General features: G+C 41.7%; 1 long non-coding RNA gene across 1 annotated transcript; it reads right to left on the bottom strand.

The window, feature by feature from the left end:
- Positions 1-1,152: 1,152 nt before the first annotated feature.
- LOC122462338 lies at positions 1,153-13,634 on the bottom strand. Its single transcript, XR_006284825.1, has 3 exons — positions 13,384-13,634; positions 11,478-11,673; positions 1,153-1,959 (listed from the first exon to the last, which is right to left on the bottom strand). It is a non-coding gene; the product is annotated as an uncharacterized LOC122462338 (long non-coding RNA).
- Positions 13,635-13,970: the final 336 nt, after the last annotated feature.

Below are 13,970 nucleotides of genomic sequence, written 5' to 3' on the forward strand. Positions count from 1 at the left end.
ATGCTTGCAAGTAGTGCAGTCAATTAACTTACAATTTATCTCATTACCAGATATGGTAAATAATTTCTTTAAATTAAATTAAATGGTGATTAATTAGAAGTGCTGGCCAGAATAAGTGAAGCAAAATGGGTGCCCTCCTCCATCAAAAATTTGCCCAAGTCAAGTTCCCAAAGCTTTTGTGAAACTGGAGTAATTTTACTAGTTGGTTTTGAGTGTTAGGCTTGTATTCAGAGGTGAAAGTAAGCTGGTACGCCCCAGTACGGCGTATCGTCAAGAGCCGGTGCACCGTACTGGGGCAGCCCGGCTTCCCCAGGGGTCAATTTAAAGGGCCTGGGGCTCCCAGCAGTGGCTGAAGCCCCAGGCCCTTTAAATTGCCTCCAGAGCCCCGCTGCTGGAGCCCTGGGGTAGCGGCTGCGGGGCTCCAGCGGCTATTTAAAGGGCCTGGGGCTTCCCTGTTTCTACCACCCGGGCACTTTAAATAGCCACTAGAGCCCCACCGCTGCTACTCCAGGGCTCCGGCGGCTATTTAAAGGATCGGGGCAGTAGAAGCAGGGGAGCCGCGGGCCCTTTAAATAGCCCCCGGAGCCCTGGGGTTAGCGGGGGGCTCCAGGGGCTATTTAAAGGACCTGGGCTCCAGCTGCCTCTGCCACCCCGGTCCTTTAAATAGCTGCTGGAGTCTCGCCACTTCCCCAGGGCTCCAGCGGCTATTTAAAGGGCCAGGGTGGTAGAAGAGGGGAGCCCCGGGCCCTTTAAATCCCCCCCGGAGCCCCAGGCTGCTGCTGCTATCCAGGTGGGGGGGGCACTTACCTTACAGGGTGGGCTGGGGCTGGCTCTGACCCCCTCAACCCCGCCCCTTCCGCCCTCGGCCCCGCCCCTTCCAGGGGCCAGAGCTGGCCCCAGAGTACCGGTAAGTCACTCGACTTACTTTCACCCCTGCTTGTATGATTAACCAGGCATTAAAATTCTACCCCAGTGCGTAGCTTCTATGATAGGATTGCTTGACATGCAAAGACGTGTTTCAGAATAGCACTTAAATGTGTCCTTAGCTTTAAGCATTTGCTTAAATGTTTTTCTGAATAGGAATGGACTTAACCACGTTTCCACAAAGTGCTTTCCTGATTTAGGGGCTAAATTATGAAAAATAGTCTTTTTAAATATTTACATATTTATTAGGAATTGTTAGCAAATCAAAATGCAGAAAAAATTAAATATATCAATAGATTACTCACTGAAACTCGATTATTATGAAACAGTATCAGGGTGATGTCTCTTGACAGCTACTAATTACATTGAAACTTCCCTGGGTTATACAAATGTATTAACTGTCACCCATGGCACTTGGAGAAGCAAGATTATCCTGCATCCAGTATTGCAATAGATATAAAAAAGATGAAAACAAGATAATCAAAATCCTAAAAATAAGGCTACCAGGAAAGAAGAGTCAAATAGGATAGTTTAACAATGTATTCATAAGGGAGGGAAAAGAATGGCCAAGCATTATAAATCATTGCAAGCAACCGTAACACCAGGGCCGGAGACAATTTAGAAATAATCCATCAACTGATCAGGAAGTTTGTTTGCTTCCTAGACGAAATATTCCCTACAGTACATGAAATCCAACCAAAAATTACAGATAGAGAGCTATAAATAAATTTGTAAAGTTGGTGTTATTTTTCAATGCAATGTAACAAACTCTTTTCAGATCATTCAAGATAAAACTAACGTATCTCAGTTCAAACTATGTTTTAATTGTCTTTATCCGCTGTGAAAAGGAAATGAATTACATTAGCAATGCTTTGAACATACAGAGATGCTACTGTTGGACGTACAAGTAGGTCCTCTAAACGATTATGTGATATGTCCAAAGAAAACTCTCGCTCTTGTTTCATCATGATGACACCAGTCTGATGCTTTGCCCAAAAGTTTTCCTTTGTGACCTTTGATTGTTGGCCTCCAGTGCTGTATTTGATATAAAGTAGAAGTGTTGTTGAGAGAAACACAGAATCATCTTTTAGATCTCAGAGGCAAAACAAAAAGTGAACCTTCTGTTAAGTTAATACCTTTGAGGAAGGAAAGTAAACCTTTGAAAGGAGGTTAGTTAGCACTCCAAAAGAAAAGTCTTTTTACAACAGTGAATAACCTAGATGATTGGGGTGCAAATACAGGCAACTAGCTATAGTTTCAAAAGAACTTTTTAGTTTGTGACTGGGGTGGGGAAGCTGGCGGTGGAAGACAACCAACAAGAGCAAAACTGTTTGTCCAAAGCAAGGCATACACTGCTGATAGGGAAATTTACAATCAACATTTCAAAAGGGATTGTGATAATCTCCTCAGAGAGGACATCTGTGTACATAAATGTACATGAGGATGCTTGATATGTACAGGCTAACAACTTAAGTTCAAAATGACTACAGGCATGAGGACACTAGACCCTTAAGGGTGATCTGCAAAGGGGAAAAGTTGCCCTGTGCATTGTTTGAATCTTTATGATTTATAAAAAATAAATAAAATCACAAAATATACATTTGTTCTTCAGATTAGAAATTCAGGTCTTGTCTGCTCTGGAACCCTATGACAACTGAAGAACTAGGAAAACGATGACATCTCAAAAGTCAAGAAAATGAAAGATGAACAATTGAGGGCAATAAATCTTTAGTTAGATCATTTACCACTTTTTTTTTCTAGTTAGCATTTATATAGTTATAGTTTAGATAAAGGATATACAGTATTTGATAAAGATTCAACATTCCTTTCCCTTGCTTTAGGTATGAAAGCTCACAACACACATCCTGTGAGACCCTAAAGAAGTTCTACACTAGGAAAGACCAGAGATGATGTTCCTGCTATCTGCAAGGTTAAAAACCCCCTGAAGAAGAGCTCTGCATATACTTGAAAGCTTGTTTCTCTTATCAATAGAACTTGGTCCAATAAAAGATATTACCTCACCTGCCTTGTGTCTCAGGTTAAAAACTAAGCAGAATTAAACACACCCTTTCAGGCCTTCTTTTATACATCATAAAGAAACAGAAGAGACACAAACTTAATTCTTGCAGGCAATCTTTGAAGTGGGAATAGGAAGGACCTATCCAAGAAAGCAGAGGCTGTGTCTCTGGTATACTCTCTGCTGAGAGAAGAAAAGCAGTACTTGTGGCACCTTAGAGACTAACCAATTTATTTGAGCATGAGCTTTCGTGAGCTACAGCTCACTTCATTGGATGCATACTGTGGAAACTGCAGAAGACATTATATACACAGAGACCATGAAACAATACCTCCTCCCACCCCACTCTCCTGCTGGTAATAGCTTATCTAAAGTGATCATCAAGTTGGGCCATTTCCAGCACAAATCCAGGTTTTCTCACCCTCCGCGCCCCCGCCCCCCCCCCCAAACTCACTCTCCTGCTGGTAATAGCCCATCCAAAGTGACCACTCTCTTCACAATGTGTATGATAATCAAGGTGGGCCATTTCCTGCACAAATCCAGGTTCTCTCACCCCCTCACCCCCTCCAAAAACCACACACACAAACTCACTCTCCTAGATTACTTACTAAAAGTTTTAAGACTCCATTCCTGGTCTATCCCCGGCAAAGACAGAATGTAGACAGACACACAGACCCTTTGTTTCTCTCCCTCCTCCCAGCTTTTGAAAGTATCTTGTCTCCTCATTGGTCATTTTGGTCAGGTGCCAGGGAGGTTACCTTTAGCTTCTTAACCCTTTACAGGTGAGAGGAGCTTTCCCCTGGCCAGGAGGGATTTCAAAGGGGTTTACCCTTCCCTTTATATTTATGACACGCCCCCCCAAATCTCAGCTAGGGTGAAACACTGGCTGGGATTTCTTCCTTGAGCTCTAGGAAAAACAGAGTTAATAAGATACATGCATCTCTAAATATACTACCAAGTACATAAAGACTAACAATATTTTCTACATCTCAAGGATGATTTTAACCAGTTGATTCTGGGAAACTTTCACGGGAGAGTGCATCAGCCACTTTGTTAGAAGCTCCTGAGATGTGTTGGATGTCAAAATCAAAATCTTGGAGAGCTAAACTCCACCGAAGAAGTTTTTTGTTAGTTTCTTTGACGGTGTGAAGCCACTTCAGTGCAGCATGGTCGGTTTGCAGGTGGAAACGGCGTCCCCAAACATATGGGCGTAGCTTTTCCAGAGCGTAGACAATGGCGTAACATTCTTTTTCAGTGACTGACCAGTTGCTTTCCCTCTCAGACAGTTTTTTGCTGAGAAACACTACAGGGTGGAATTCTTGATCAGGTCCTTTCTGCATTAAAACTGCTCCCACACCACGCTCGGACGCATCTGTGGTTACTAGGAACGGTTTGTCAAAGTCTGGGGCCCTTAGTACAGGGTCAGACATGAGTGTCGCTTTAAGCTTGTTAAAGGCCTTCTGACACTTTTTGGTCCACTGAACAGCATTTGGCTGTTTCTTTTTGGTTAGGTCTGTCAGTGGGGCGGCGATTTGGCTGTAGTGCGGTACAAATCGTCTGTAATAACCGGCCAAGCCTAAGAAGGATTGAACCTGTTTCTTTGACTTTGGGACAGGCCACTTTTGGATGGCATCCACTTTGGCCTGTAGGGGGCTGATAGTTCCTTGACCCACCTGGTGTCCAAGGTAAGTCACTCTGTTTAGGCCTATTTCACACTTCTTAGCCTTAACAGTTAGTCCTACCTCCCTTATGCGCTCAAGGACTTTTTGTAGATGTTCCAGGTGGTCTGCCCAGGAATCCAAAAATATGGCCACATCGTCAAGGTAGGCGACTGCATATTCTCCTGATCCCGCTAGGAGACCATCTACAAGTCTTTGGAAGGTGGCGGGTGCATTTCGCAGCCCGAAAGGGAGTACATTAAATTCATACAGCCCGAGATGTGTGGTGAAGGCTGACCTTTCCTTGGAGGACAGAAAATCACAGGAAATCTGTGGGAGAGAGAACGTGCTCTCAATAAACATGCAAGTTTGTTTCTTTACTACAACTAATCCAAAGTAGACCTATCAAGCTTACCTTACCTATTCTTATACTCCCCAAAAGTTATGCTACACAGTGTTTTAGCAATGTTGTCATAGCACTATTGGACCCAGGATATTAGAGAGATCAGGTGGATGAGGGAATATATTGTATTGGACCAACTTCTGTTGGTGAGAGAGACAAGCTTTCGAGCTGACATAGAGCTCTTCTTCAGGTCTGGGATTTTGTTTCATTTAGAGTAAAGTGTTCAAAAGTGGGAAAGAGCCAGAGTTCTATAGGCATTTAGGTGCCTAGTGAGATTTTCAATAGGAGTTAGACACCTGGGTGCTTTTGAAAATCTCACAATTTTCAATTTTTTTAGGTGGCTAAATACCTTTAAAACTCTGGCCCTAAGTCACTGGGGCATTTTCAAAAATTTCACCCTTTGTCTAATTTCCCCTCCATTCTAAATACATGTTTTTTAATTAAAAAAAAACAACAAACTGATACCATTTGACTTCTGGATTGTTTTAAGGTCCAGTCACTGCAGTTTGTCTGAAGTCAACTATCTGACTTCTTGAGAGAAGTAGTTGGAGAGAAAACAATATCTATCCTGGATCAGCATGTGGTTCAGGAAATACCCTACAAGCCACCCCAATCCTGGCTATGAGTATTAGGGCAATGGGGAAAGACATCTGGCCATAAAGAGTTTCAGGAATGGGAGGTGGAAGGTTACAAGACCCACAATTTTAAATCCTACAGGAATATGTACTGTACAACAAATGGAACAAATAAAATTTTCCACTCAACTATCTAAATCACCAGAATGACAATGAAAATGGGTAATCTAAATATTTATTTTGGCTAGTCTAGGGCTGAATCTGGTCAAATTGTATGTGGCTGTTTTGGTTTAGGGAGGCAAGTATCTAAGATTAAAACAAACTGTGACATCTGACCAGTAATACCTCCTAGAGGAGGAGCAGGTCTTGTAGCTGCATATTGTGGTAGGCTTGAAAAACCTCTGCAGTCTGGCAGAAATGGCTTCCATTTGGCACGGGATAGAGTCCCTAGAGAAAACATCTAAAACGTCAAACTCATAACCCAGCAGAATGGATTCCACAGTCCCTTAGAGGACTATTTAAGTGCCATCTTGATTTCAAAGAAAGAGCAGATAAGATCAAGCAAAGATCACACAAGGGTTAGTCCAGACTGGTGGAAGAACTGTTGTGATCTAGGATGAAAGCTAGGTTTTAATGCAAGTCACTCAAACCAAAGCAGCAAACCAAACCTTGACCCCAACCAGCTCAGCACACACGTATTACGGCAGGTCTCCTGGGATTTCCTTCTACACTTACTGCTGACTTTAATACAAAAGCAGACTGTCCGTAGAAACATTTTATTATGAAGTACATTTGCCATTGTGCAATGAATCAACTGTCCAAATCTGTCAAGTACAGAACTGCTGGAGTCTATTTATGTTACACAGAGGAACCCAAGGAAAAAACAAGTTTATCTACTCCATCAGAATGCCTGGATAATATAATCCTGAGGAGACTTCATAACAGTGTTTCAAGCAATTAAAAGTCCATTTACATCCATTACCAGTATTGCCATATCAGGAGTCAGAACTGCATCTCTACAGCCAATGAATGAGGTGCTGTAAATTATCCAAGTGACCAGGTAAACAGCTCAAACTTAAAATCTCCCAATCTCTTTAGATTCAGTCCCTTTAACAACTTTGCAAGAAAAATTGCAGCTCCCTTTCCCAGATACAGTAAATCATCCCCTCAGGCAGGATATCTTACTGCAAGTAGGTATGGAAGAAACTAAACCCTCCCAAGTCAGTTCTGAATAATGACTTAGAGGGTCTGATGATTATATTTTAGGAGAACTTTTTTCACTTAAAAATTCCATCAGGTTTTTAAAGTTAAGCCCAGAGATAAATAGGGCACTTGGAGTTTTTAGAGGCTTTGTCAATAGATGATCTAAACACTGTACTACCTTTCATGTTATTCTAGAGGCTAGTTAAGCTCACTGTTTCAAGTCCAAATGCTTTTGGAGATTGATGTGTTGCGCAAACTTAAATCTTTAAACACATTTCAAAGAAAGATTCATTTAGAGAGCCAAACAGATTTAGCAACCACTTCCCCCCCCACCCCCAACAACTTACTTGCAAAGACCAATCTAAAATAAATAGCTTTATTATACCAATGAAAACCATTTCAAGAAATTCCTAACATGTCTGCCAGTTGTATCGGCTAAATCAGCTATTTCTAGTTTGTCCTCAGTATAATTTGAAATGATACTAAGCTACTTGGATATTAGGTAAAGAGCACAGTGGTAAGTTTATTGACTTAGAATTCAAGTAATTAACTGAATACTCTTATGTTTAGATTCTTCACCAACAACTAGATTGCTTAGTTGTTTAAGTAAATCATTGAGGAATCACCTCTCAAAAAGACAAAGTTGCTATCTTTAAAAGGCAATATTATCTATAATGATTTCCTGTTTTAATTAACAAGCATAGCTGGGTCCTTTAAAAGTTTTGGTTCAGATCTTTAGGTATGTCAGAGCTCTGCCCAGTGTATGTGAAAAGTTTATGCCGTCATGTATTCTCTCAGTTCCCAGGGCTGCTGGGTCCAGATTCAGCCCCTAGAGTAAGTTGGAGCAACTTTGAGACTGCTCTCATTCATGCTGGCTTGTAATGGATCCCCTGTGGATCATTGTGAAGGTAGAGACCATAGGAATGTTCTATGCACTCCAGACATTGCCTCACGTCTCCTAGGACTGGACTCTTGTGCAGCTAGTCACTCAAGAAGAATTCAAAGCAATCTATATTCTAAATAATCACAATTAAATATAGAATAAAGAAAGTGGAATATATTCGAAAGAGGTTCCTAGAAATCAAGAGCCCAGCTCCCATAAAGTTCTATCATTTATAGCATGGTACCTCTAAGGTGTCAGCAGCAGATGCTCTGGTTGGGGAGGGAGGAGACGACTTTTAACCCACTCATTGTCACCCATGGGTGCAGGGCCGCTGGTTAGGGCCCTTAGGAGGCAGCAGCACAAACACCAAGATATGAAAAATGATGTCAATCAGATCCTACAGTCCTGACATAGGAAACACCTATTGGCTCCAATCAATGCATAGGAACTGCATGGCCAGGCTCTATAGTTTTAAAGATATGGAATCCATTGATTCAGTGTCATGGAAACAATAGTAAGCGTGATATGATGGAATCAAATGATACAATGGTCCAAAGCCTGTGATGCTTGGGCACTTGTCTTAATTGAGGCTTGCATAATTTAGCCCAGCTTAATTTATATAGGGTCAGATACACAGCTGGTGTAAAGCAGCATCGCTTCCTTGAAATCAATGCTTACTGGCTCCAGAGGAGATTATCATACACATTGTGAAGAGAGTGGTCACTTTGAATGGGCTATTACCAGCAGGAGAGTGAGTTTGTGTGTGGGGGGGCGAAGGGTGAGAAAACCTGGATTTGTGCTGGAAATGGCCCAACTTGATGATCACTTTAGATAAGCTATTACCAGCAGGAAAGTGGGGTGGGAGGAGGTATTGTTTCATGGTCTCTGTGTGTATATAATGTCTTCTGCAGTTTCCACAGTATGCATCCGATGAAGTGAGCTGTAGCTCACGAAAGCTTATGCTCAAATGAATTGGTTAGTCTCTAAGATGCCACGAATACTCCTTTTCTTTATGGTCCTTAGTGTCCATGCTACAGACAGCATCACACAGTGGTTTGCAAAAGACAACGAAAAAAGTTATTTTTTGCTGTACGGTACTGAATGACAGGACTTGTTTTACAGAGGGAGGTGAGTGCAATTTGTTTTCATGACTCTTGCTTTCCCCTAGCAATTACTTGGGAAATTCACTCAAATACAACTATCAGCACAGACACGTGACCTTTGTCAATTGCTAGGAGCAGAAAATTAAACCATACAAACATGTTGTCTCTCTGGTGTGCTCAGACCAACGAAGAAACAAAACTGACTTTGGAAGGATCAACCATTGCTGTGGTTCCAGATGACACCAACTTTCTCAATAACTTTACCTAAAGAGAGATGGGGCAATGGTTGTCCGGATCACCAGCATCAAGAGGTGTCAGAGGCCATGAATTTGCAACAAGCTCTGCATAATCAGCTCTCTGTGCCCATGTTAAGCTCATGGCAGGATCAGAGCATTAAATAAGCCAGGGCTCAACCACCAGTCTTTGGAGAGTAGTTGGCAAACACTGGAAGCAGAAACCAACCAAACAAGGATACCATGATGGTCTACTTAAAAACACATAAGGAAGAGCATTTTGGTGCCATGTCTTTGGACACCCAGAGACATATCGTAAATTCAGTAAAACATCTTCTGTGGCATTTGTGTGAAAATGCCATTAGTGCTCAGTGCAGTTTAAATGCCTGCGAGTATAAGAGAATGGGATTTATTTTTATGTTTTTTAAATCATTTCCTCAATGTATTAAAGTCAAAATGAGAGCCTTTCCTTATATGCTGGCAAGCCAATGTATAATTAATTAATTCTCGATGTTTTTATGTTAGTCTTTTTGCTTACAGTTTTGCAGTTACTAAGACTAAAATACACTCCTCTTTAATTAAAGACACAAACCTTTTTATTTAGTGTTGTAATAAGTTGGTATTATGATAAGATGGAATATAATGGAGTTTTATGGAGCAACAGGCTAAGATAATGTATCCTTGCAACAGTGTTATAACAGGGAAACATAAAATGAATGGAGTATGGCAGAAGAAAAAGATTAGGGATGAAATGAAGGACTTCACAAGGTGCCATTCTGCAGCAAATGGAGGATCTTATAAGAACTTTTCCGACTTGGAATTCAACAGTGATCTCCAATACAGTAGCTGAGGTCAGAAATTAGTACTACAATAACCAACGTACTTGTCTCTACCATGCTTTTAAAAATAGTTGCTACTCACTTGGGTTATGTTTAGAAGAAAAGTATCAAACTTTGACATCTCAAATGTCCTCGCTATTATTTTGTAGAGTTCAGCAATCCAACTGAGCACGTCCTGTTTGATTCAGAAGTACCTCTATTGTTATGGAACAAGTTACTTTTAATAGCCTGCAAGATTACTTGAAAGATAGGCAAAGACACGGCATAAGATTCTCCATTTGCTGCAGAATGGCACCTTGTGGGGGTGTCCATAGGCAGAGTCACATGGTGCATGTGGGACCTCTGCAGCCCTTGGAGAAATACGTGCTAGCTCCACACATGCTGGCATGGAGGGGAGCACTGGTTCTGGCAAGGAGGAGGACTTATGGAGCCATAGCCCTGAAGGTCTATTGGCCATAGAGGGGCAGCAGCTACTATTCTAGCCCGTAAGATGAAGTAGTGCTTAGGGCACCAGTGTAGGATTTGAGAAACCTGGGTTCAATTCCCTGCCATACCATAGGGCAAGTCATGTAGTACATCTCTATCTGACAGGTGTGTTGTGAAGCTAAGTACAATACTGTAATATCTGAGCACTTCACAGTCTTTGGGGAAGGGGGAAATATGACTTAGGCAGAGGGCTGTGGAGGGGATGCAATGCAGCTCCACAGCCTACCCCACGGTGGAGAAAGAGATTTTGTCTCCCCAGCCTCCACACAGGGTATCTGCTTCAGTCCAATCATTTGTCCTACTCAAAATAATCTCCTGTGAATGGCTAGGAGTGCTGTTGTACACTGAAAAGCGACTGTGAAAATGGCCCCTACTTATTTATGAGATCTAATTGTTATGTGTATTCCGTCTCTTACCAGGGGACTCTAGTGACAAAAATAATTTTCTATTCTTTAATCCTATTAGCCTTGCAGAGTCAACACGGCTAAGCCTGAGTTAGATTCAATTCTTTCTTGTCATAATCAAGAGAATTGTTGACTAAGTTCTGTTCAGTTACACCTGTGCAACCCCACAGAAACAAAAAATCAGAGACTATAATTTGGCTTGCTGCTGCTGATGCATGAGAAGGAAAAAACCCAGCTTGATTCAGAGTCTTATTTGAATTTGCAAGTCTGCCAGTCAGAAAAAGAAAAACATGTTTTACATCTGAACTGAGCACATTTGATCTGCAAATCACTGAAACACAATAAACATGGAACCCCATGATGCCATTTTTACAGTCACTTTTCAGAAAGGAACTGCAATTGATGTAATGAGCATACATTAAACCCTCATTTAAAAAAAGTTAATTAAGAAAATGAAAACTGTTCTTTACTCAGAGTAACTGTTTCCGTATTTTGAAGAGTACAGTATGTACAGTAAATCTAGCTTGGAAGGAAAAGTTTAGTGTTGCTTTGGTTAAATGAACGACAGAGTTCTGTTCAAGTAGCACTTAAAACAGATTTCAATACTCAATAAAAGAAAATATAAAATAAAATGCAAAAAAGTATATAAAGCACTGGTAGGTCAATAAAAGCAGGTATACAGATGTGGAGGAATGGAACAAAATTCACAAAATTGAGTCAGATACTTGCTATTAATATAAGTAACTTACCAGGAATGTTGCCAGGAGTAAAGTACTATACAATTTCTTTCATAAGTAACTGAAACGTTTGAAAAGAATAAAAGACTTCCTCTATGCCTGCATAGATTGAGATGTTTTAAACCACAGCTTCAAATGCAAACTTTCCAGTAACCATAGTTCCCCATTTTTCTGTTTGACTCATCCAAGGAAGAAATAATGATGGTACCTGCAGGAAGGGAGTCAGTAAATAAGGGTAGCAAAGAGGGAACAATAAAGAAGAATACTGAAGAAGAGTTCAACAGATAAAACTGTACATATGCATGCCTGCATCATAAACTATATGGAAGGAAAGTTAAAAGAGTCTGTCACAAGCAGATGAACATACAAGGAAGAAGCAATCAAAGAGACAGATCTACTTGTATCATGAAGTAAGGAGAAAGAGAAACCTCTAAAATATATAAAGAAACAGCCTTTGTGGAGGTTCATAATTGCAGGAAAGAGATAGCTGCTTTTGCCAAAGCAAACAGGAAAAAAAGCAAAGGGGTGGGGGTCAGAGACTTACTGCAGTAAGTCTACGGAAACATAGTTTAATGCATTATTAAATATACTACAGCTATTACAAGAATAACATTCATATTAATTTTTTAGTCTTATCAGCCAGTACTTCCCCACTAACTAAGAAGGAGCAGGAAAAGGGGTTGTTTTGTGGGACTTCAGCCTCACTAGATCTTTCAGTGGAGAGGAAGGAGGTGAGGAGAAGGTTGTCACATGGCATCTGGATGGCTCCTGAGTGCCATTTGGAGTTACTCACTATCTATCCCAAGAGTTGGCTAGACACTCACAACACCTTGATCCCCCTCCAGGCAGCACTTGAAAGCTTGCTGTGCAGCAGGAGGAACATGTCTTAAAACATGGCTGCTGCACACCTCACTATCATGCCCTCAAGAGTAGCTCCTCACCAATACCCTCTTCTCAGCTGGGGAAGCACAATCTGCCATGTTCTGTAGCCTCTTTGATGGCTGTGGGTTGGGATTCCCTTGAATAGCTTGGTGCCATCCTTCAGGGCAGGGGTTAAATTGGGTTTTGGAAACAGTTTGTATCCCATGCTGAAAGGCAGATATGGGGTACGTCAGTGTAGACATGCCCTTAGACTTGGCAGGAACCAGTAGATGGTGTACCTAAGAAAGTGAAGTCCTGCAGGTAACCATGTAGAATACAGTGACTTGCCAAGCAGAGGCAGAAGCCTCAGTCTCCCACAGACTATTCAATATGTTTGTTCACTGCATCTATCTGAGAAGTGGCACCCTGGAGCCTGGTTACAGACATCCCCTCTCAGCTGAGGAACCAAAATAAACCTAGTGTATTTGGCCATGTAGAGTTTATACACTTTGTGACTGGGTGGGTTATGCCCAGGCAATTCTATTCTGAATTTATCATCTTTCCTTGCAAATCGGAGACTGGAAGAAAACTCTCCTTGGAGAACTCCTCATTTTGAAGGTATCCGTGGGAAGGAACTATAGCCAAATTCTGAAAACTGGACCTTTTCTATGACACCATCTTGGCCTGATCAACTGTCTCCCTTCATCCAAGTTGGAATAGAGAATGAGGAGGAAGTTATGCTTTCCTGAGAGGTTGGAGACCTAGGATTTCTTGGACTCACGACATTACTTGGATTATACATACTTTTCTTGGCTTTGTAGTTGGGAGAATGGGCACCCTGCACAAGCATATTCTCCAGGAAAATAGTTATGGACTAAGGCAACATGGGAGACAACAGGGGCTCTTGAGGGCTGAGTTGCCTATGTGGGAAGGTAAGAGCCCCATTTTACCCCTCTTCATGAGATTGGACTCTAAGATCATTCTCTGCACAAGAAAGACCTACAGTTGTAACTGGCAGCTCTGAACAGGACATGGATAGTGTATAAAAAATACTTACCTTTCCCTCTTCACTCTAAATCACTGGGCAATATTCCTCCTCCATGTAACTGAGTGGGGTAGCATGGCTAAGGCTGGGAAGAGAAATCAGCATCTCCCGTTGAATGGGGAGCCTTAATTTGATTTGTTTCTTTCTTGTTAGCCCCCTGAAAGGGGGTGGTGGGGAGAATAACAGCTGTTGCCTTACTTTCCAGCTTGACCCAAAGGGAAAGAGAATTAATCTGTCAGCTCCTTCCTGCTAATTGCCTGCCATTAGGCCCTAGCCAGCCCACCTGTGGCTAATCTAAGGCAAGGGTTGCGGCAATAAGGAATCAGCAGGAGGTGAGGCAGTGTGGGTAATTCTGCTGTCAACAGCAAAGGCCTGCTGGCAGAAGTTTGATATTTATTTCAGGCAGCGTGGGGACAATAAGTCTCCTGTATTTTTTAAAAAGAAAATACCAATCCCCCCATCCTTCAGCAGCAGGACTCAGAGAATCTGGATGCAATCTGAGAAAATATAGCCCTAGTCATTTTGTTTTTCCCTGTTACTAAAATTTTTGTTCATGCATTTTATCTTCACTTGCTCATCTTTTAATCCCCCTCTCTCAT

This window comes from Chelonia mydas, chromosome 11, assembly GCF_015237465.2.
Source record: "Chelonia mydas isolate rCheMyd1 chromosome 11, rCheMyd1.pri.v2, whole genome shotgun sequence".
NCBI classification, from domain to species: domain Eukaryota; kingdom Metazoa; phylum Chordata; order Testudines; family Cheloniidae; genus Chelonia; species Chelonia mydas.